The following is a 24,974-nucleotide window of genomic DNA, read 5'->3' on the forward strand; positions in this document are numbered from 1 at the left end:
CTCAGTCTTTGTTCCATACTAATGGGCCACATCCCTCCAGAACCATTAGGCTGCTGGAATGTCACACTGCAGCTGCCTCCGACCCAGGACGCAGGCCACAGGAACCAGGACCCAGGCCTCACATTCAACCCTCTCCGCCACACTAGATTAAACCCTGACCCCCAAGCGTGACGCCCTAAACTGTAGGTGTGAGGTATGCAGCCGTTTAATGACAGGGTGTTCCAGGGCCACAGGGGTGTGGGCGGGGCATACTCCACTTGACCCAGTAATTAGCCAATGAGTGCGCGCCACCTCGTTAAAACCGACACTATTTCAGCACACGAATCAAACAGTAGAAACAAGCGTGTTTCAGGAAGACAATCTGAGTTCAAAGAAAATTGTAAACGTCTGCAGCGAGCAGTTCTAATATCCAGTAATGACTCTTGATGCTTAAGCTAATTAGCCATCATCATATCCAGCAGGTATTAACAAGCTCACGGTATCATAATGTTGATACAATCACAGCTGCTAAAGAGATATTGTTCTCTGTACTTATTGGTGTAAAGGAGATTAGGGATTGTAATAGGTATAAATTAAAACACTACAGCTATACAGATAGGGAGGCATGATTGCAGAGTAAAAAAATAAATAATGTTTTTTCTTTTTTTAATGTTTATTCATCAAGTAGAACACAACAGCGGAATGATTAAAATTACTCATTCACTGAGTCAAGCAGTTGTTGATTCCTATTTATCTGTTGGTGGAGGGGGACGGGGGGCCCGGCCTTCCTCATGAGACATGAAATGTTCTATTTGAAAACGTGAGCAGGCAAGACAAAGAGGAAAATTGGCCTTTTCAGAGAGTGCCAACATGTAAGCTGATTGCCGAGTGAGTCCTTGTCTCTGTCTGTGTTGCGGGGAGAAGGGCAGAATCAGAGAGCGCTTGATTCCAAAACCTCGACAACATTAGGCAGCTCTTCACTTCAAGTTCCCACCCCCCTCCCCCCTCCCCACCATGCCCCTCCTCCCTCCCCACCATGCCCCCTCCCCTCTCCCCACCATGCCCCCTCCCCACCATGCCCCCTCCCCACCATGCCCCCTCCCCCCTCCCCACCATGCCCCCTCCCCACCATGCCCCCTCCCCCCTCACCACCATGCCCCACCACCACCATGCCCCCCAAACCTAGTCTAGGCCAATATGAAAAATCTAAAAGGCGAGAAAGCATAAGCTTTCCCTGTGAATGAAAAAGGGTCAGCATTTAGAGGAAGAAAACATAAGTTTAGCAAAGTTCCTCTTCCCTTAGCTACACTAACAAGTAAACACCTGCTATCTAGATTACATTTCCACTAGCCTCACTTTTAATTAAAACATCTATGCATTTACTACGTTCTCAGGAAGACAAACACACAAATCACGTCTGATAAGATAACGACTTGGCAGGAACACAGAGCTCTGCCCTTCGGCATATCCACGCCGTGTTCGCCAATACGCTCCAGATAAACAACTGAAGGTTTGTTTACTAGAGTTCAGTCCTAACCCAAACTCTATTTTTTATTTCTTCAAATCTTAAAGCAACATAGTTGAAGGCCACAAGAAACAAACAATAAATCACTTCAGAATGTTTCTCACCCTACAAGCAAACTCGCTGTGCTTTTTGCAGCCTCTGCAAGTCGCCCGGTCAAAATTTCTATGAGGTATAGCGGTTTCATCTCCAGCATCTTTTAAATAAAAAGGAGTTCTGTGACTGCCAAAACTAGGCTGGGAGGTTAAATAAAATACCACTACTTCTGAACCAGTTTACAGTCTGTTTGCGTTGCCTCGTGGCTAAGTTGCCACTTATAGTGATGACACAAGTGGCAGGGATATGTGCCTCCATTAATGTAGAGCACTCGGCCTACTCTCCTGAAGTAACAACGGTTTAATATACACGTCTGAAACCACCTGTCCCTCTCCTGCAGGAGCCACTCATAGATTGTCAAGCTCTGTAAATGACTCTGCCCATCTCTCATCGCTCAGTTTCTGGAGAGTTTACCTAACACATACACCCTTAGGACCGTATAGACAATCTTGAAGGCAGACAGTGAAGGATCTAGGCGAGGATGTGCCTGATGGCTGGAGTGCTCCTTCAGAACACACATGTTCCAGAGCACCGTTACACATCGCGTTGCATTTTCTTCCAGTCACACACCATCTCAGATACCATCGAAAAATACCATCTAAATATGTTCAAAAAAGGGTTTTTGGACATTTTCTTTTTGAAAAAGTTTTGAGCGTTTTTTTTTGTGGAAAGGTTGAAAAAATATTTCTCCCCAAAATTATTGATGAGTTGGCTGCTCTGCTCTAATCAATTCTGTTTTAGATGTCTCTGTTCTCCTCTCCTTTCACTGTGTGTGGAAAAAAAAGTTCTGGAAGGTTACAAAAACTTTTGAAAAACGTTTTGAAAGGTTGAGAAAAAAAATCTACAAAGTTTTGAAAGGTGAAAAGATATTTTGGAAAAAATAGGGGAAACTGATGAAGGTACTGGTGAACAGACCGGGCTGCCTGGAGTGGTGTGGTAGGGCAAAAATACAGATCGGACGGGAAAAGGGAGGAGAGAATCCAACATGTCTTTCTTCTCCTCCCCTCTTAAACAACTCCAACATTTACATAGACCAAACACCATCATCTTCCACATCCACCTCCCTCACCCTGCTTTGGCAAGTTCCTGCCCCTCTAAGCTCCAGAAGACAGGGTTCTAATAGCCGTGTCGAGGTATCAGTCTGCTACAGCCTGCTTCCATGTGGTACTTACAGCTTAAACTGTGGGATGCAGTTCATATCTTTACGGCTGACTGATAATGGTACCTGTGATGCGCAGTGGGTACCTGTGATGCATGTGTTTGGATTCACAACATCCCCCAGAAAGTCACAGTCTATGTTCCATTATATCAAGCTTGAAATAAGTGATGAAGAGCCACACTCAGTTCCTCTGTGTTCCTAACTGTTTGTTCACGAGACTCTCATCCTAATAGAAGATGACAAGAATTAGATTAAGCATTTTCTTAAAACTTTAGCGTTTATGTTAAGTGCCTTTCATAGCCTGAGGGTCTGTTCGGACAGAGGTAACGAGTTTATGTTCCGTTGGACACGCAGAACAACTTGTGCCAGATCTTAAGCTGCAAGCCGGCCATCAAACTGAGACAGTTCCGATGCAAACAGATTACCGCTGTCTCTGATGTATGGTCCGTGTCAGTGGAAATGTCATGAGCCAAACCAACAAATAACAGGCCTTCGCTTCTGCTCCAACTCGGAGTTAATGAAAAGAAATAAAATAAAAAAAACAGTCGAGCACAAGAATAGCCTGTCCTCATTGAGGATGCGGCCATATTGATGGGCTTTATCGAAATAGGCGTCCAAAGCTGCTAATGTTGTCTGAAATGTCATCAGTCAAATCAGCACCTCCATCTCCTGTCCTCGACCGAAGATTTCTGTTTGAGGGAACATTGATTGACAGGCCGAGGATTGATGAGGACCCTGAGCGCAGGCTTGTCTGCTCACCACAACACATCTATTTCTCTTTGTTCTGGAAGTGCCTGGCGGGGAGTGACTAGCATCCAGTGGCACCTCATTACTCTAAAAAACCTTCCTGGAATTGAACAGGCAGTAGAAACTGTCTTTCTAAAAGCACAGCTCGCTCTTAGAGTCTCTCTCCCTCTCTCTCCCTCTCTCTCTCCCTCTCTTTGTCTCGACCAGGCAGAGAGACTCACCGCCAGGCAGCCCAGAGTAAGTCAGTCAGTCAGTACCGCGGTCGTGTGTTGGCTCGCGAGCCTCCCGGGGGCCAGGTCCCGGGCAGGAGATAACTGGCTGTTCGCAGGGGGGTGCGGGGAGCAGCGAGGCTGGTCTGTGTGGGCCCTGAGAGAGGTGGAGGAGCGGCAGTGACTGGCAGCTCCTCAGCGGGGCACCAGATGGCCAGGCGGAGGGGCCGTGCCAGCAGAGAGAAGGGGACCTCCATGTCACTCAGTGCATCTGTGCGCCGGAGACTCTGGCAGGGCCCTGCCGGTGTGGCGCGCTGCCGCTTCTCGTAGTCATGGGGACGGTTTGCGGGGTTGTTGCAGGGATGTCGCTTTGCACCTGATGGAGGTGGGGGTGGAGAGCCAAAGGCAGCGCTCCAGATGAGATGTGAACAGAAGGACAGGGGATGGAGAGAGAGTGGCTTCCAATCATCTCAGCTAGGTGAGGGGTCAGGGGTCAGGGCCCATGTGGACTGGGATCTGTTCTGTTGAACACCCGAAGGATGAAAAACGACTGAATCGCTGTGGACGTACTGTTAACACAGTCGATACAGGACACCGGAAGTGTTTCATTACACATATTGAGACCTAAGCTCACATGATGATTGCAGAAGTATGTTTTTTACTTCCGTTAATTCAAGTTTTGGAAAGAGCTATTTTTATTTTGAAGGAACCGTGTCTTTGCAGAGCATGACTTCACACTGCCTTTGCGAGGAGCACCAGCAGTGAGTCAGGAGCCCAGCAGGATCAGAGTCACAAGTCCAGTTAACCCACATTGATCAACCCACACACCCGATCACCGTCTAAAGGGAGACTGTATGTATGGACCCAGAGCCTGCTACCAGAACATCAATACCGAGGTGATGCCCTCTGTCTATCTCTGTGTCACAGTACATAGGTGACGATTTTTTTTCTCTCTCCCTATACAAAGGTGATGATGCCTCCCTGTCTCGTGTCTCGCTGGGGTTCTCTCCTAAAGGATAGAAAGGCTTCTGCATCAGTGATCTCTCTGGAGCTGACAACTCTGCTCGCTGTCTCTATGTTGTGTGGCCTTATCCACCCACCACTGTATCCCCTCCCTCCCTCCCTCCCTCCCTCCCTCCCTCCCTCCCTCCCTCCCTCCCTCCCTCCCTCCCTCCCTCCCTCCCTCCCTCCCTCCCTCCCTCCCTCCCTCCCTCCCTCCCTCCCTCCCTCCCTCCCTCCCTCCCTGTCTGAGAAGCAGAACTGAGTCTAGCTAACCTCAAAGACAGGCCCATGCTGATCAATATTTCAGCAGCTCAGCGCAGCCTGTCCCCTGGCCCCTGGTGGCGCAGGGTCCTCTCCTCCGGTCGGGACAAGCGCCGGGGCGACCGGCTGTTTGAGGCGCGGTTACCAAGGGGACGTGTTGTTGGAGTACTTCCCTTGATCCATTATGGATGAACTGAGGAATGCAGACACAGACCATGCCAATCAGTCTCTCGTGTTCTGGCACGTATGAAGGCACACACACACACACACACACAAACATACACACACACACGTGCACACAGCATATTGTTAATCTGTGTTCATTGTACTGCTTCTTTTTCTCCAGCCAGGTGTCATTTGTACCAGAGGGTCCAGAAATAGCTTATAGGCTGGTAAACAACTGATACTGATAACAGTTGTTAGCTATGTGAAGCTTAGTAGGTAATCTCTGCAGATGCAAAACATAATAGAGATGGGATTGCTCTATCTTGTCCTCTAAAGTTCTCAAATGCAGCAACAATGAGGATCGCTCTGCAGTAATTTCAGGTTTTAAAAGGTTTTCTGCAAGGACTCATGAATGTTGTTGGCTAAAACTAAGGCATGGAAGGGTTTGTGTGAAACAAGCTTGCTTTTTTACAGCAAGTTCATGATCAGCTCTGCAGGGTATTTGTGGTGAATGGTGGATGATGTGTGTGTGTGTGTGTGTGTGTGTGTATTTGAGAGTGTTTAGAACCTTTGATCATGCTGGCAATTCAGACTTGTGTGTTTGTGGTTCACTGTGGAGGGTTCTTGTGAATACATCAAAACATGATATGATATGTTTAACATCTTATTTCTCAGTGGTCAGTATTGTTTTGATCATTCAATACTATTTTTGCAGTATTTCAGTGCCAGTATTCCCAGACAATAATCACACATGAAACCATGTCCAGGTATATTTTCTACTATGAAGAATAGAACATGTCATATTCTTGCATTCAATTGCCAGAAGAGGAGTCTACTTGTCAGTCCACGACTGGAATCCTCGCTTTGATGCACAATTTCTTTATTGATAAATGCTGCATACTGTTGGCCTACTCATGAATAGAATTCCAAAGTATTTCATAACCCAAATGTTTCTCCCCATGATATAAATTCATTTGAAGCAATGTTCAAACTGACTTTCTATCAAATAATAAATGTATACTTCTTTTTTTAAATTAATTATACAGTAATGTCGTTTTTTTTTTGCATCCTGTCAAATCAAGCAATACTTTGATCAGTGTCTAATTAGATGGAAACCCGCAGCTCAGAATCACCACGCAAAAGAGCTGCGAGTGGGCCTGCACTACATTCCGTTAGATGTAAGCGGGAGACGATGATTTATTTTGTTCCTCTGGTAATGCAGCGTTAATTGGGAGAGAAAAGAGTTGGTTCATTAACACTGTTGGCGTGATTAAGGACAAGGCGGCAGCAGCTCTGTGACTCGCAGCTTGGCAGTTTGAAACGAGGTTGTTCTCTGTCTACAGACACGACGTTCAAGCTCGCGAACAGTCCCTCATAAAACAGCCCACCGCAACAAAACAGTTGATACGATACAGAACGGTATACCTGCTACAGTAGGTTAGGTCCCATCTATTAACTATGTTCCTTGTATACGTAGGCTACTGTACAGAAATAAGTGTGCGGTTCACGCAAAATGTTGCGCTGATTTCATCACAATCCCACTTGCCTCATTCCAACATGGAACCTGTTGCACTTTTGGTTCCCTAGGAAACCCACTCGGAGAACTCACGTGCGTTTCCTCAGGAGACATGGGAGGTAGAACTAGGTTTGCAGAGCTGGTTGCAGCTGGGAGAGATAATAGACATGTTCTACACAGTTTACATCCTCACAGTGCACCTTAACCTCAAGTCTATTTACACCCTCACATCTGCCAACGCGCGACGTGATTACAGTCTCCATGGCGATGCTATTTCTCGACCTCACGTTGAACACCGCGCGAGACGATGATTACCATCGATGAAAACCCGCCCACTCCCATTAAAATAAAAACATTTTGAGTTTGAGTTGGACTACGTGGAGATATAAAACAACAACACATTTATAGCTTAGCATTACTTTCACTCGACATTGAAAATGTTTGAAGACACTTGCGTTTCACTGCGACTTTGAAAGGTGTTTCAAGGTTAATTGGTTGTCTAACTGTTGAAGGGGTATTCTAGCTGCTAATAACAGTTTGTTGGTTCAGCGAGCCCAAAGTGAAACATGAAACAATGGTAGACACAGTTACAGTACTAGCAGGGCCCAATGAACAGTGTTAAATCTAAATAGTTCAAGAAGCCTGAATCTTAATTAGCACTTATCGTGTTGACTCTCCCATTCAACCATGACACTTCCACAGTCCACAGAGCAAGGGCGTAGCCAGAAAAATATTTTTGGGTAGGCCTAGGAAAATATGGATAGGCATATTTTCAGTTTTTCTTTACTTAGGCTATGTACTTTGCAATGTGCACCCGGTGACATATTTTCGTTTTGGGGCAGGCCTTAGAACAAAGGCTACCCATGGCTACGCCCCTGCCACAGAGAAATAGATAATAAAACATCTATTTAATTGTATCTTGTTTTACTACATGCTCTTATGGTTCTTCCATTTGGGACTTATTTAGTTTTCACAATGTATGTTTCATGTTTTGGCTACCCACAATGTGTGGGGCTCATTGTTATGATCAGTGACCTATGCTCTTGTGTAAAGCACTCTTTTGGAAGTCGCTTTGGATAAAAGCGTCTGCTAAATGCATAAATGTAAACGTAAACATAGTCCTCCTTGTCTACAGCCTTGCGTCATCTCACTGACTACATAGAAGCAACTTTATCTGACTGCCCTAATCACATTTACTGGCAAACAGTGTGCAGTCTGGATTCTTTTTTTAGGGGCACAGACCACATTTGTGTCCATTAATGGGCATCATCTTGTCGTGTAAACAAACAGCAAGTCAAACCAGTAAAAGAGGAGCCATCCAAAATTTTGTGCGAACTCTCTACAGATCCTAAAACGAAAGATCTGATCGAATATGTCACGTTTACCACCTCTCCTGGCTCTCTGAGCATCATGTGTGTACTTTAGCATCGGTGTCCTCTTAAATGAAGCTACTAACAAAAGAACAAGCTCGCTGTAAATCAAGAAGCATTGTGTCTGATAAGTACGGTTAGAGTGATAATTATTTGCCCCTTGCCTCTCCTCCTCCCCCCTCCTCTCCAGAGCAACAACCTGAGACAAAGAGGCTGGGAGGCAGAAACACTTCCTGCCTCGTTCGCCCGCAAAGCAGGTGTGCCTCGGACTCCCTCTCTCCGTGGCTGACCTTGAGAAGAAGGAGAAAAACATCACGACCTAAACAAAGTCTTCGTCTCTGTGAAAGGGCTCCAATTAGCGACAGGGCTGCAGGAAGCGTTATTTAACATGTCTGGGGGACACCCGGGCGATCGGGGAGAGAGATAGGGGAGAGTTGTGAGATGAGATGAATGGAGAGGGAAGAGAGGGGAGGAAAGAAGTGAGGCGAGCGAAGCGAGGTAAAGGGGTGGAGAGAGAAACAGAGAGAGAGAGAGAGAGAGAGAGAAGGGGGTAAGGGGTAGACAGGGGAAAGGGGCACCAGGGGTGACAGACAGAGCAGGAGACAGAAGGTCAGTGATAATTAGGAGCATTTGTGGCTCTCTCCTGAGGCATGGAATAAGTGTACAGATGGGCCCTCGGCTCCACGACACCACCTACAGAACACACACACACTCACATACACACACACACAACAAAAATCGGACTCTTGAGAGATGTGCTTGGGTGTGAGAAAGAGGCTCTAACCAGGGAGACGGTACTGTAGACCAGGGAAAGGAAACGAGAGAGAGAGAGACAAAGGGAGAGATAACAGAGAGAGGTAATGCAATGATGAGAAAGTATGGTGGCGTTGGGTAATAGTTTAGTCCTCGTTTACCATGTTATCAGTGTACAGCATTGATTCTACATGGGGCATTTTAATGTCAGACACGACTTCTGGCTGAGCGCGACTTTTAGTGCTGTAAATACCTAGGAAAGAGCAGCAATTGGTGTTTGACTTTTAACTTTAAATGTCAATTATGCCAACGACCCCCATAACCAATTGTAATCTTTCACCTTTTCTTGCCTGGGGAAAAAAAATCTATTAAATTACCATGACACGGTGCAGCTAGCCACGGTTAGAGGCCCCCCCCAAAAACTGCCTTGACGTTAACAATTAGCAGCTTGACATTTTTATCCCTGCCTGCTTCCCTTCATTAATGCTAATGACCTGCCACGGTCTACACTGCCAGAGGTGGAGAGAGCAGCGTTGGCGGTACCTGGATGTTCGGTCCATCTCGACCCAGGCTGTCAGAACCTGGATGTTTGGTCCATCTTGACCTAGGCTCGCTGTCAGAAGCTGTTTAGACTGAAAACATCCTGCCCTTCTGTCCATAAAAAGGGCTTGGGTGTCTTTAGAATGTCACCAACTCGTTAACGTTATCAGGGACGCGCAAGAAGAAGCTCAAATCACAACACACAACCGAAACACACACACACACACTCAATTCAGCTGTCACACTGACCCACAGACATGAAAGATCCTCCGGACTTTACCTGCCGAGCGTCGTCTCCATTAGCCAAACCGTTGCTTGCTTGCACTTTGTGTGCTTGCTAACAGCATTGGCTAAAAGCACTGACCATCTCGTCACCTGTCTGGTTGAGCCGTCGGCAAAGAGAACAGCCTTTGTGTTACAGCCAAGTCTCTACCCAATAAGTTCTGCTCCACTGTCGGAGGCAGCGGAGAAAGAAGTGAAGCAGATAGATTATGACAGATAGGCCAGTCCGCTGAGAAGGCTCTGACAATAGAGATGGTGAATGGAAAATCGTCCTTGATAGATATTTCACCTCTGGCAGCCAAGCAATTTCAGGCACAGACACACACACCAACACTTTCCACACGCACACACACACACCGACACCTTCCTCACACACACACACACGCGCAAAGAAATGATTAACCATGTCTCGGGGTGGGAGAAACAGTAATGCTTTGCCAATTGGTAAATAATGGGGTGTGTGTAACTTGTTAATGAACACAGAGTGACCGGACAGGAGGCGATGTGGGCTGAGCTGCATAGGTCACCTGCCGTATATCTTTGCATGGTTGATTGTGTGTAATTGCAGAGTTTTATTTAATCTGAGTTTAGTGTTCGGCATGCTAATTTGAGCACCACGCATGGCATGCAAATATCAGTTAAATGTCATATTCATTAGCAAACACATTAATTCCTGGGTTTGGTAACCCTCCTATCAACACTGCCTTTAGATCAGGGGGAGGCTCTTGGCCTGGTTTAAAAAAGGGAGGGGGGGTCTTGGCCTGGTTTAAAAAAGGGAGGGGGGGTCTTGGCCTGGTTTAAAAAAGGGAGGGGGGGTCGAGGCACGGGGCCCGATTCCCGAGTTGGGGTCAGTCCTCAGCAAATATAACTGTTCACTTGTGTGTGAGTTTAACAAGGTGACGAGTTTCCGTAACCAGAGCAGTTGTTCCCTTAATGGACAGCATGTTCTCTGTTTAGGTTTAGTCTGTTTCTTTTTTTATTTAAGAAGGCAAAAAACATGTGAATTAACATGAACACTTGGGTCACATCATGTAAATGTGCCAGATTTAGCCAGGGACATGTTCAACTCCCTCTCTGCTAGCTATACTGTGCTGAAATGTTAGCAAGGCTGCCGTCAGTGTCGTCTAACATGATCATTTCGACAGTTCCCTCATCCTTCTGCACTCTCACTGTAGGTTAAACAACCCCCCCCCCCACACACACACACACACACACCTTCAGCCCAATCACCCCCACTGGCAAATGACCAAGACCTTGGGGAAGGTGGTTGTGTATGTGTGTGTGTGTGTGTGCTGGGTTGTGGGTTAGGATGTGGAGGGGAGGTGAGGCTGGTTGATGGGGTGAGGTTTGGGGGACTGTGGAGGGGAGGTGAGGCTGGTTGATGGGGTGAGGTTTGGGGGACTGTGGAGGGGAGGTGAGGCTGGTTGATGGGGTGAGGTTTGGGGGGCTGTGGAGGGGACGTGAGGCTGGTCGTTGGCCTCTCCAGGACCCAGAGACATGGTAATTAGCTAAACAGCATCCTAATATGGGGCCGAGCCATCTGTTCACAGGGCTGGTGGAAGAGGAAGGGGGGTGTCTCGCACCTTTTAATGGGCCTAAATATTCGCACGGAGCAATTAGGCAGCAACACGCCGGGATACACACACCACACAGGGCTGTACCGTGCCTGTGTGTGTCAGTGAGAAGGCCTCAACCAATTACAGTACCGCTCGGACCCAATCCAGCCACAGCCAAACCCTACACTGCAGGTCATCTGGTATTCATAGACACACACACACACACACAGGGGGGAGGATAGGAGTTGTAGTCAGGCTGATTCCATCCTTACCGCCTGTTGTCTTCCTGTACAGCTGGAGGTGTGTGGTTGCCCTGTCCTCCCTTCATCCCTCCCTCTATCCCTCTTTTACCCCTTTCTCTCTTCATCCAGCTCTTCTTTTCCATTACCCCTTCCTCTCCTCCTCTCTCACTGTATTTTCCCTCCCCCCTCGTCCCATGATTCTCACTCTCACTCTCCATTCGTCAACCCCCCCTCTCCCCTCAGGACCCGTGACTTCCTGATGAGCCCACACAGCGTCGAGAGGCACAGAGGCATCTGTTGCCAAGGCAGCACCGGCAGGGCGTCGGATCCCTGCGCGTTGGCAGAGGGCGGGGCGGAGGGAGGGAGATCTCCACCGCCCCGGTAATAACCTCGGTCCTCTGGGTTAGGTTCCCCAGGTTCATCATCGTTACCGGCATAGCAGGCCGTTAGGAAGAGTTGATTATGAGGGATGTCATTCATATGTAAACACTACCTCAGAACGGCACCGGCTGTCTATCAGTCACTAGCGGAGAGGAGGAGAGGAGGAGAGGAGGAGAGGAGGAGAGTGGATAGGGGGAGAGGAGGAGAGATGAGAAGAGGAGGACAGTGCATAGGAGAGGAGGAATCATTTGTAAAAAAAAATCAAATAAATACTGACGTCAAATGATATGTAAGGGTGAAGAGGAGGTGTAGTTGATGGCTGTGTTTAGTTCCTGAAGCATCTTTTATCCAATCACCAGGGGTTATTCATGCTGCACCTATAGAGGCACATTAGCACAGGTAAAACTCCAGGAGCTGGGAGAGAGAACTGCATACTTCAGTTTATAATGGAGCAGGGGCCTTTATTTTTAACCACTCTGTGAGCGTGTGGCCCTTACGATTGATTGGGACCAAGAACAGGAGATATTGATAGACACATGCTTCTGGTTGTGGAAAATCAATGGCAGGTTTTTATAAAAACCCTAAAGGCTAGGGATGCAATGTTCAGAGAAAGTAGGTATAACTGTGGCTGGTTTTTCACTCCTGGAAAGGAAATTGCAGAGAAAGCAAAGCAGAGAGACAAGCCAGAGAAAGGAAAGGACGTAGATGAAGCTTGGACTGGCTTTCAGGCCCCCTGGAGAAAGACAGGCCTTCATTCAACACAGGAGGAGCCAAATGACAGCATCAGAGCACAGTCCTTCCTCAGGGCTAATTATCCTTCAGACACATGGACCAAACCACTCAACCCCATCACCCTTTCAACCCTCCCTCACCCCCATCACCCTCCCTCACCCCCATCACTCTTTCAACCCTCCCTCACCCCTCCCTCACCCCCAGAAACACTTTCACTAATCCCCCCACCCCACACCCTTCACTCACTCAAACCACACCGCCCATTTCATCCTCCAGTGACGGTGGTTTTTAATGAATCATCCGAGGCTTCTCAGAACAGCTTGTCTCCTTGACTCTTTCACCCCCTCCCCCTCTCCACCACTACACACACGCACAATCTAATTTATAAAGCAAAAATCTCCATCTTTCCTTTCCTTTCACCCGTTTCACGACGATCAATTAAACTCAAGTTGATTTGATTTAAACTGAGAGAAATCTGTTGTTTCGTCTGCCCGTGTTTAAGTCGCGCCGGTGATGTGTGGGCACATTTGATTGGTTCATTTGTATGCCAGGAATGCTGGCCTTTGTCTGATTTGATATGGGCCGCATCCCTGAGACGATCAATGCCGTCTGCGGTGATGTCGCTCCCCAGACAGCTTGGCACAGTTGGAGAGGCGCGCACCAGGGCCGATTTGTTCGACACCCTTCGGTCCGGAAAATGACCAGAGCGTAGCTTGATGGGTCTCACTGTTCTCGGACACTGAGAGAAGCAGCTGCAGAAATGTAGGCCCTTCAGCGCTGTGTATCACTGTTTAGACTTTATTATAGTCACAGTTGGTGGTGTCACAACAGGAGGTGTCACCTCTCTGGGTACTGCTTTACAAAAGGAGCCTGGTGTGTGTGTGTGTGTCATCACCCAGACCTCCCAAGGGTATTGTTCCCTCCCAGCGACACACTATGAGGAGCGGAACCCCGTGGTGATTGGGGACCATGTACATCACAGCTCCAGTATTATCACCGTGGTAATTGTGGACCGTGTACATCACAGCTCCAGTATTATCACCGTGGTGATTGTGGACCGTGTACATCACAGTTCCAGTATTATCACCGTGGTGATTGTGGACCATGTACATCACAGTTCCAGTATTATCACCGTGGTGATTGTGGACCGTGTACATCACAGCTCCAGTATTATCACGCAGTAGTACAATACCGTTTTCCACCATTCCCCATCTCAAACCAGGGGCATTGATCTGATAACTGAACTGCCCAGGATAAATGATAGTTCCATGTTCTCTACTGTACCGAAATACGAGTCACATGCAGAGGGAGGAGTTTGTGTTTTCCACTAGTTCCTGTGTGATTTATTATCCTGCTGAAAATGAAAACGCTCCATAGGACCCCCTCTGTCTCTCTCTCTCTGCTTGCTCGCCCGCCCCCTGCCTTCTCCATATCTCTCCAAATGGCTCCTCTAAACAGTGTCCTTTCACTGGCTAATAATAGCTGAATCTTCAATTCTTCCAAGACCCCCGTAGAGAGAAAGTGTGTGTGTGTGTAAGTGTTTTACAGAAACCGTGCATGGCTGAGTGTGAGTGTGTGCGTGTTGTGTGTGTGTTACAGGCGTGCGTGTGTGTGTGTCTACAGTTCTCTGTCTCTGAGGAGCATGAGTTAGATTGGGGCCAGACTGTGCGAGATGATGCTCCTCTACAGACTGGAGCTGGAGATGGAGGGGGTCATCACACTCCTGTCTTCATTTCATTTAAGACTCAGAAGCTTGAAATGGGGGGGGCGGGCGAAGGAGAGGAAGGAAGAGAGACACTGGCCTCCACCACCTGAGAGGCAGGTGAGCGTGTCAAATCGCTGGCCGCACAGGCCTGATAATGGGCGAGATGTCTGTCCTACCTAGAGAAGAAGACAGTGTGTGAAATGCCCCTCATATCCCACACACACACACACACACACCTCTCTCTGCCTCTCTAGCTGGAACACAGATGAGTTACTGCCTCTATATTTCATTACTCTGGCTACCACTGAGCTTGGTCGCGACTGCTGTGAGAGACACTTAATTTTCCATTTGGTCTTTCTTAATAACATACCTGCGAGTCCTGAAGCTCTACATCTTAATTGGAAGAACTGGCTGAGAGATGATGCGTCTGGATGGTCACAGGCTATCCAATCAGGAGTAATGAGGCCCCTGTGCAGGTAATAAACATGTAAACCAGAAGGGTGCAGAGGTGTGTGTGTGTGTGTGTGGGGGGGGGGGCAGAGAGAGAGACAGAGAGGGGGATAGAGGGAGTGAACAAGGGGTTTGGGAGGGAGAGAGAGGAAGAGAAAGAGACAAAAACTAAGAAATATGAAAAAAGAAGTTAACAAAAAGAAAGATAGAAAGCAGACTGGAGTGAGAACTGACGGCCAGTGAGCTTGATGTGAGCCCCAACCCTCCCATTACCCTCCTCTGCCAGTGAGCTTGGTGTGAGCCCCTACCCTCCCATTACCCTCCTCTGCCAGTGAGCTTGGTGTGAGCCCCTACCCTCCCATTACCCTCCTCTGCCAGTGAGCTTGGTGTGAGCCCCTACCCTCCCATTACCCTCCTCTGCCAGTGAGCTTGGTGTGAGCCCCAACCCTCCCATTACCCTCCTCTGCCAGTGAGCTTGATGTGAGCCCCAACCCTCCCATTACCCTCCTCTGCCAGTGAGCTTGATGTGAGCCCCTACCCTCCCATTACCCTCCTCTGCCAGTGAGCTTGGTGTGAGCCCCTACCCTCCCATTACCCTCCTCTGCCAGTGAGCTTGGTGTGAGCCCCTACCCTCCCATTACCCTTCTCGGCCAGTGAGCTTGGTGTGAGCCCCAACCTTCCCATTACCCTCCTCTGCCAGTGAGCTTGGTGTGAGCCCCAACCCTCCCATTACCCTCCTCTGCCAGTGAGCTTGGTGTGAGCCCCAACCTTCCCATTACCCTCCTCGGCCAGTGAGCTTGGTGTGAGCCCCAACCCTCCCATTACCCTCCTCTGCCAGCCATTTCTCTCCCAACACTTTTTATTACATCTGTCATCCAAGACAAACAGCAATAAAACCAAGGTAACCATGGATACTTGAGGGCCAAAGCTTTTCCTCCACTCGTCTCACACCTTTTAACTACGCTCCACCTTTTGAATTCCATCAACCCAGCTCTCCTCTCCCTCCCCCCTCCTCCTCCTCAAGGTTAGGCTGGCAATGTGGGCAAGAGAGCACTATGCTGCAACACTGTTCTTTGTCAACACGCCGAGGCGCCGAGAGGAGCTGGAACAGAATCGCTCCAGCAAAGTGATTTCTAACCTTGACTGTACGTTTCTTTAAAGGCGATCAATTTTTTCAGTCGCTCTACTATGTCACTTCTGACGAGAAAATCCATTAGCAAAACACACCGTGCTGGCATGGTAAACGCTGGTGTGAGTTAAGAGTCATCGGTTATAGAGGCAGGAAGCTGCCTTTGTCCTTCTGTTGCCGTGTCTCTGGAGACAGCTAAATGCTACATCAGTTAATGAAACAGACAAAAGAGGAGGTCTTCCTCTTTGTCCAGATGAAGAGTGAAGCTCGTCCATTAAAACCTGTCACTTTCCCCTCAGGTCAGAGCTTTTACGACAGCCTGTTCTGAGGTCAAACTGGGTCAGAGCCGACACATCCATTCCAAATGATGACGTAAACACAAAAACCCAACCAGTATTGGCCATTTACCTTTTCTTTATTGTCCGTGGATAATAAGAACCACATTTTTGTGTGAGTCTGTGTAAGAGTGACAGACAGAGAAGAGAGATGGAAGAGAGAAAAGAGAAAAGAGAGAGGAGAGAGAGGAGAGAGAGAGAGGAGAGAGAGGGAAGAAAGAGAAGAAAGAGAGAAGAGGAGAGAGGACAGAGAGGAAAGAGGAGAGAGAAGAAAGAGAGAGGAGAGAGAGGTAAGAAAGAAAGAGAAGAAAAAGAGAGAAGAGAGAGAGAACACAGATGGTTTTTCGACAGCCACGGAGAAAGAGGTCAAAGAGTGCGATTCTCCCTGAAGGGATACATGACAGGGAGATAATAGATTCTCCCCAACACCTTCCTCCTCTCCGCCCACCACCCACACCTGGCAAACACCGTCCGTTCAGCATGAGGGTCATCCGCTACGTTAAAACCAACGGAATGGTCCCAAACGTGTACAAATGTGAAGCACCTTAAGAGAATCCCTTCAGAGGCTCCGGAATTTGATGCACGTCTGGCCTTCCAGGAGGCGTGTCCACCCGACTGAAGCCGACATTCCAGGGGACATTCTGTGAGCTTCCCCCTGAGAAGCAGAACAGGCCCTGGGCCTCAGAGCCTCATTAGGCTCTTTGGAGCCTCCGGCGCTCTGAAGGTGAGACCTGAACACTGGCTTCCGGGGAACACTCATGACCACACACTAGCATGGAATACATTTGATGTTTCTATGTTAATGATGTTTTGGTATGTAAGTTTATTTATGAAGACACGGAGGGATGTTCTCCAGCTCCACCGCCAAACCAAACAAGCAGCTTGCTGTTTGTGTGGAGAGACGCCCTGTTCCTCTGTGTGTTTACCCTGCAGTGAGCAACAGGAGATTTCATTACCTCGCCATGTATCTTCTACAGTTAGCAATTCTGTCACCTGGCAACCTCAGCCCCCCCCCCCCCCCCGTTCCAGCTCTGGGTCTTGTGCTGGCCTGTCAGGAGCAGTAAATGTTGCCTCACACTTACACAAAAGCCCTTTCACACACACACACACACGTGATTTTGAAAATCCCCCTTCCAAGCCTCCGAATCAGCTCTAATCCTTTAGGGCCTGGCCAAAGTCCCACAAACAAATGTAATGGACAGTAATAAGCTCAGACTCTCTCTCTGCTGCCCTCCTCCCTCGACAGACAAACACAAAACGCCAGTTTTGTTCACATAAAGTCTGCTTAGTTTGAAGATCTCTTGTCCTTCTGCCCAGTGAATTCCCTACCTAGCTTCCCTTCCTGAGCACTTTGGGTGGTGTGCCTACGTCACAACACTCACTCAAGCAGCGGAGGGTGATTAATGGTCTGGTTATTAGCCACGCATCGAACACTTGAGAAAGCCTACCGCGTCTTTAATTAGGATAAGCGCATTACGGCAGAATGTTTATTCAGAATCTCCTGCTGGATACACCTCCATCTTTTCATCCTTCTCTGCGGCTCCGTCTATGGCTCTCCATTCTCAGGTCTCTCGCCTTTTTCTCACACACACAATGGCCATGTCTCTCTGTCTGTCATTCTCTCATTTCCCCAGACCTATCTTCTCCCACCCCTTCGCCCACAGGGTTTGTCTAAACAGTGAGGCCCAGCCACACCATAACAGAGCGAGCCAGACAATAAAAGGTTCATCCAATTCAGTTTGGCATGGAGACCTGCCTGCTGAAAGGAGAGAGGAGCTGCACCTGGTATCACAGCCTCCATTACCCATCCGCCAAGATGTTGGGAGATTACCCTGCCAGGACAATAATGCTGCCCCCCCACTGTCAACGACCATCACCTCCCCCCCCCCCTTCTCCCCCGCTCCTCCTCATCTTCCTCCCTCAGTAGCCCCCCAAAGCAATCACACACACGCACGCACATGCACTCACACACTCGAGCTGAAGCGCGTACACAGACACACACACAGACACACACACACACAGTGGTGTGTCCTGTTTGGATTAAGCAATCACTGGTCTTTATCTCTCCTATGTTTCTCTACAGTATTGGCTTCCCTTATCACAGCTGAACCAACTGCTTGTCTAGCCTCCCCCAGCCCTCCTCCCCCATCCACCTCATCCCAAAGCTCAGGATGCTGACGGGGGTGTACTGGTCAAACCAAACCCTTCTGGGCCAGACCCTTCAGTTGGTCATACACAGAGGTCAGGATTAGGTTGGTGACATCACACATGCTCATCCACTATCGGTATCTTCTCCTCACAGTGTTATCAGGCTGCCTGCTCCCCTCCTCCCTGTGTCCCTGCCTCAGGACCAGGTGTGGGGTGAGGGGTCTGGCTTGTGCGTGCACAGCCTGCCGGGACACCTCGGAGTTGAAACGTAGAATGAACTATCCCCCCCAAAAAATCTGAAGGATCTGAGTTTTTGACAATGACTTGGCTAGCATAAGGACCATAATCATAAACAGCAACGATAACTTGTCTACTGCTTTGGAACACAACACCAAAATTGTGTACACCAAGGGCGATAATATGGTGCAAATTACGATGCATGGTTCGTTGCTCTGACACTAGCAACACGTGTAATTTCATGGGATAATAAAGTTTAACAGCTTTCTAAACTGAGGCAAATGTAGCACGTTATACATAAGATGTGAAGAAACGGCTGTATGCAACCAATCTGCAAAGCAGGACAACGCGTCAACAGTCAGTTTAATTGATCACGAGGCTAGCTGAGGTCAAACCAACCCGTCAACAGACCCAAGACATCACAACCGCTTCACAACGCTACATGAACATAACAAATATAAACAAAAACGTTTAATAATAGGTTTTAATGCTCTGGTTTAGTTAGGACAAGAGAGCTGTGTGAGGTTGTCTTCCATGACGGTCTGACGGCGTCAGGGATGAGCTAAAGGAGAGTGTGGACGAGAGAGAGCAGGGCGACACAACAGCAGTCTCTGACCTCGAAGGGTAAGAGGGTTGTCAAAGCAATATCACAACGTGTCTTCAAGTTAATTCAGCTACACAGCGTGCTGGTGGCTTCTTACCCTTTTGACTTGTCTCTGATCTTGTCTCAGGAAGAGAGGGAGGTAGCTAAGAGAGGAGGAGAGGCCAGGGAATGATGTGCGCCACTCTGATTGCAATTCCTGGCAAGCGCAGGACTCGGGAGAAATAGGTCACGTAATGTGTGACAAATGGAGGTGAAAGAGTCAGTTTGTGGTGATACTGAAACATTGCTCAACTTGAACTCCTACATCAGCCAGCTGAACAACCAGCTTCCTTAAAAAATAAATAAAAAGGAAACCAAAATAACTTTTAAAACTAGAGCTGTGGTTACCACAACAGTTCCAATGTTGTTGTAGGAAGCGAAACCGACAATTCACGCCAGTTCTTATGCAACTTAGGGGCATTCCATGATATGTTGGTAGACCCCCATTCCTCACAAACAAGCGGTATGCCATGCACAAAATCCTGTGTTCTCGCATGTTTGACCTTCCCTCCAATCGCCATCTTTCACGCTGCTGACATTGCTGACTGTCAGGCAGTGACTTGACTGTTGAGTTGTGTTTTACACATTTCACAGATGCACAGCGTCAGCAGCCTGGAGACTTAAAGACAAGAGAGAGAGAGCGAGAGCGAGAGAGAACCAGGGGGCAGGGGGGTGAAGTTAAGGGTGGGTGGGTTACCTATCTAGAGATGCTGCTTCTCTTGCATAATCCCAAGCCTTCAAATAGGAGGAAAATATGCTGATGGGGCTAAGTTGCAGAACAATTACAAGTAAAAGAGAGGGAGGGAGAGAGAGGAATATGGGGAGAGACAAAGATGAGAGAGGGAGAGGGAGAGAGAGAGAGAGAGAGAGAGAGAGAGAGAGAGAGAGAGAGAGAGAGAGAGAGAGAGAGAGAGAGAGAGAGAGACACTGTTTTACCCTTTTCTTTTCCAAATCAATGTAAATTCCTGACAAGGCAGGCAGGCCTCCCCTTGTTGGCAAGTTTAGTTTTTCAGACTCACATTCTGACTGTATCAGCATTTTGATTAAAGAGTTTGCGTTAGTCTGTCAACATTCCTTTCAACGACTCTGCTTGAGTCTTACTCAACCTCTCTCTCTCTCTTCATTTGCAACTTTTTTGCCCATAAATTCTGGATTTATCTGATACTGTAGACACAGGTAGACCTGAAAATGTTCGTCGAGGGCTTTTCACCTTGTTTGTCTTTCAGAAAGCTTCTGAAAGTTGCAGTTTCAAGATCTGATACTCTAAACCTTTGACGGAACATCAAATACACCAAACAAATTCCATGGTTGTGTCTTCAACCCCTCTACGACCTCTTCATCTCCCCTGCTCTACTTTTGTTCTGTCCGAACACCAGATGTTCTGCTCTGCAGATGCTCTGCAGGATGTGTGAAACAGTGTAGTGATGGACCTGCAGCTAGTCCCAAAATCTCCACAATAAAACCTACTCTGCCTACTTCAACACTGCAAGTCAGAACGCTAACAACTTGCTTGTTTCAAAATGGCCAACGGCAATTTCAGTCCTGATGAAACATGGGAACGTTTTTACATAATGCAAATGACCTCTGTGGACATGGTTTCTGACCAGCTGTTGGCTTGTAATTGTCAGAGGCCCGGGTTTGGAACAGCAGGAGACCGTGGCACAGGCTAGCTACTTTGCGTTAGAAAACAACAACTGGGAAACCAACAAAATAGAGTCCGGGTACAATCTAAGGCCTGCACACTTTATTGCATAGGCGTACAATGCTTTGAGGGTATTGTAGAAAGCATGAATAGCAGCAACATCATCCAACTTACGTGTACAACACCAACTCCGGTTTTTCTCAAAGTAAACTAATCGGTATCAAGGCCTTGGCTTACACCAGTTAATAGCATGGGTGGCCCGTCCGTGTCTCGGGATGTTATTGAGATGAAATTCAGATAAGCATTGCTACCACAAGACGGTGCGTTTGGCAGACCAAACTGCTAGATTAAACAGAGGCTGGCAACGTAACGACTCGAGACAAGTCCTTAACGTACAATAAGTGGAAGACGAATCCACACCTGTTCCCCCAAAGGAATTCTAGCATTTTTCAAAAGAATGCTAATTAGCGTGACTGATGAGCAACCGTCTCCCAAACAAAATTACGTTATCAAAGGAGAGTTACTGGGAGAGTAATTAACGTTACGGTTCCTACTCTGAAGTGAATGAGAGGAGGCATGTTGTTTTGGTTCTTTGGAATGGAAATAAAAAACATTTTCCTTTGTAGGAGTGCAACCGCTTCTGTCTGTTAGATCGTCCGCGTGCAGTTTTCTGCTCGCGATGAAAGACTCTGGTAGCCTTATCACAAACACACACATTTGCTTTGACAATCTACCTTCACGGAAGAAATGAAAATTTCCCAAGCGTTTGAGTCTCTGCTCATCTTGGTCTCACCGTTTCGGTCCCTGTCCATCCTCCCTCGCACTCTGTCCATTTCTCTCTCCCAACAAGCCCCCTCCTTCACGTGACAAGGCATTGTAAACACAGTAAATCTGTGCGATTAAAACGTTCTTTCTTTTCTCTGCCTTCTCATGCTAGTGTGTGCTTTACTGCGAAGTCCTGCAGTAAAAACACCAACCTGAGGTTCTCACACAGAACATCCCACACCAGTCTTGCCCTCTCACCCTGCCTCTCAGTCTCAGTCCGTCTCACGGCTCTCTGCTTTGGATCTCCAGGAACAACAGCAACAGAATCTGGATGTTGGCTGTTGGCTGTTCAGCGACTACAGCAGCCGATGATATAACATCTACTACCAGGTTATCTTACAGACACATTTGCCCTCTTCACCCGACACCCTAGCCTGGTCCTAACCAGATCCTCGCACATTTCTTTAATTGAGGGAAGCACGTAGGCGGGCAGAGCCAAGCTACCGACCCCCCCCCTCCCGGCCCTAAACAATCCTCCCTTATATACACACCTAAATACACACACCTGAACACACACACCTGCACATATACAGTCACACAACTGGACACACACACACACACATTTTCGAGATTTGTACCAAATCTGTGAGATGATGGGAGCTGTGATGTCAAATATAGCCCAGATCTGGGTTAAATGCTGAAATAAGTTATCAGCGTTGCATATGTTAATTACAGATGTAGAGATAGCAAACAGCTCCATCATAATGACCTCCCCTGGGTTCCACATTGTAATCGTGCCTGGTGCAAACAGGGATTACAGTGGCTCCGCAGAGTATTCACCAGCTAGCAGCTACCACGAAACCAGAGGACCTGTCTCAGAACAAACACTGAATATTCCATATTCATTATTACAAACATGATGACCCAGAACAATCATGAAGGAGCTAAACAAATACAATTAGTTTTATTTGCTTTGGAATAGATGTTATTCACATCTTCGTTGCAGCCTTGAGCGTGTCAAACTTCATCAAAGGAACGGCAAAGAGTGAGCAAACAGCAGCAGTTTGACTGGTGGTGAACAGAACGCCAAGCCTCAATCCTCTCTCCCTCCTCTTTTCCATTTCTCATCAGAAACACCTCCCTACACACACCCACACACACACACAGACACACACAGACACACACACACACACACAGACAAACACAGACACGCAAACACACTTCCCTCCTTGTATTCATTTGGATGGAACCCACCCAGCCGTACTTGTTCCTTATTCAGCCTGTACACAAACAGCTTCCCCTCCTCTGTCCTCGTTGTGTCCTGGGAGAGCCATTCTGACAGGAGATAAGGATCTCATGGCCCGGGCTGGCAGACAGGACAAGGAGGCAGGAGAGACACAGTACCACACACAGGCTTGCCTTTCTTCCCTGTCTTGTTTGTCCACAGGGGAGGTGACAGGGTATCATGTTTCACCCGCTGTCCCTGCCATCGCCGCCGTGGCAACCTAGCGCCTCGGGGCCCCTGACGAACGCTGCCCCGCGAAGGATGAAGACTTGAGATGTTTCTGGATACGTCCAACGACAGCCCAGCAATTGTTTTTTTGTTTTGTTTTTTGCGGTTGCCACAGGACGACAGCGAGAGGCAGAGAGACAGAGACGAGAGGTGTGTTTGATTAGAGGTTTGTCTCACGTAAATCTTGCCTCTTCACTCTCTCTTTCTGTCTCTCGGATGCTCTGCGCCCTCTCTCCCCACCTCCCCTTCCGTGTAACACGATTCCAGCCTGATGTCTATCAGGCCTGTCATTACCCTGCTTTGTTTTCCATTCTCAGAACCAGATAGGACATTCTCTGTTTTCAGGTGATCCCTCTCTCAACATGCACCCCCCCCCCCCACCCCCCCAATACATTTCCCCCTCTCCTCACAGCCTACACCGTCTCGAGCTAAATCCCCCCCATCTGCTTCTAAGGAGATAGGGCAGCTCATCTCAACATTAAAAAGGTCAACCAGTCCATCATCTGATGGGTTTGGATGTGCCGCTGGACTGGTACATATGCCGGGCCCGCCCAGGCAGCCTGCGACCGGGCAGGGAGATGTCAGCCTGCTCTGACATTAGCTGTTGATAAGACTGGGAGCTGAGCAGTGTCTTTCCTAAAGGGCAAACCTGCACCTCTCTGTATTGATGCTGAGGGGCTGGGTGTGTGTGTGTGTGTCAGTGTGTGGATGATGGGGTGCATGAGGGAAGATGGTATCTTACTGCTAAGAGGATTATTCACATATAATGGCAAGATTACTTTCCCCCTCAACAGATACATAGCTGTGTGTGGAAAAAAGCCTATTTTATTGGCTCATTGTCAACAAAATAATCAAATCATGATTTTGGTTGGGCATAATCATTCAATTTAAAAGCTTGTAATAGTTGTGTGCTGTAGCCCAGTGAATGGAAGAAAAATTAAATAAAAAAGCACTGTCCGGTAAGTGAAAGACGCTGTTATCTACAAACCATCTTCTACTCGACCAAACCACCCTCTCCAAAATCACCTGAAGTCTGTGACAGGCAGGGATCCACCCACCTCCCCTCCCCACCATCCCCCCAGATAAACCCCAAGACAAACTCCTAGTCTCAGCAATCATAGTTTCCCCTCGTCCCACTCTCTCCAACTCCCCCAGCACAGTCCTGTGAATGGGACTGATTGGGATGAGTGGGCCTCAAAGGTGTCCGTGCTGTGGAGGGGAGAGGAGTGGATACAGATGGCTAATTGAGACGGCGTATGTACTGTTGATTGTAGACCAATGGTAGAGAGGTGCTAGCTAATCAATACTGGATTAGCATAGCTAGACCTGTTGATGCATTCAGGCGGTAAGCAGCACCTGCTAGCAGTGTGATAATTATTTGCTTGATTGTCATCAGGGCTTGCCTGTTTCCCTCCTTCCAGGAATCCCTGCTACAATTAGCCATACAGCTAAATCAATTCCTTCAGAAGGGCTAATTATTCATGAAAGGGAGGGGACATTTATATCCTAGCATTTATTTTTGTATTGCAAAGCATTAACCATATAGCTCCACGTGGACACACTAACATGTTGTGCCTCATAAGAATATTCTTTCTATTCGTATCAATTCATTTACATTTTGACATTTATGTATGAAAGCTACGTTTCCAGAATTGTCTGTGTGAAAACATCATTTTGAGGAAATGTTTACAGGCATAAATAGTATGTTTGATTGTTTTCTACTGAAAATGGGCAGTAGAAACTACACAGACACTGCCACTCAAATTTATGATGTGATCATATTGACCACTGTGAAGCCCGAGGCCAAAGCAAATAGCTGTGGCCCTGCCAAAACACTGCAATCATCTCTACAATCAAAGTCATGTCTGTAAAAGACTGTTGAGACACTCCACTCA

At 47.8% G+C, this 24,974-nt stretch overlaps 1 long non-coding RNA gene across 1 annotated transcript; it reads right to left on the minus strand.

Annotated features, from left to right (window-relative positions):
• Nucleotides 1-723: 723 nt before the first annotated feature.
• Nucleotides 724-21,635, minus strand: LOC146274691 (uncharacterized). Its single transcript, XR_014766253.1, has 3 exons — nt 21,595-21,635; nt 4,988-5,168; nt 724-885 (listed from the first exon to the last, which is right to left on the minus strand). It is a non-coding gene; the product is annotated as an uncharacterized LOC146274691 (long non-coding RNA).
• Nucleotides 21,636-24,974: the final 3,339 nt, after the last annotated feature.

This window comes from Hypomesus nipponensis, chromosome 8 (genome assembly GCF_054491055.1).
Source record: "Hypomesus nipponensis isolate SF chromosome 8, ASM5449105v1, whole genome shotgun sequence".
NCBI lineage: Eukaryota > Metazoa > Chordata > Actinopteri > Osmeriformes > Osmeridae > Hypomesus > Hypomesus nipponensis.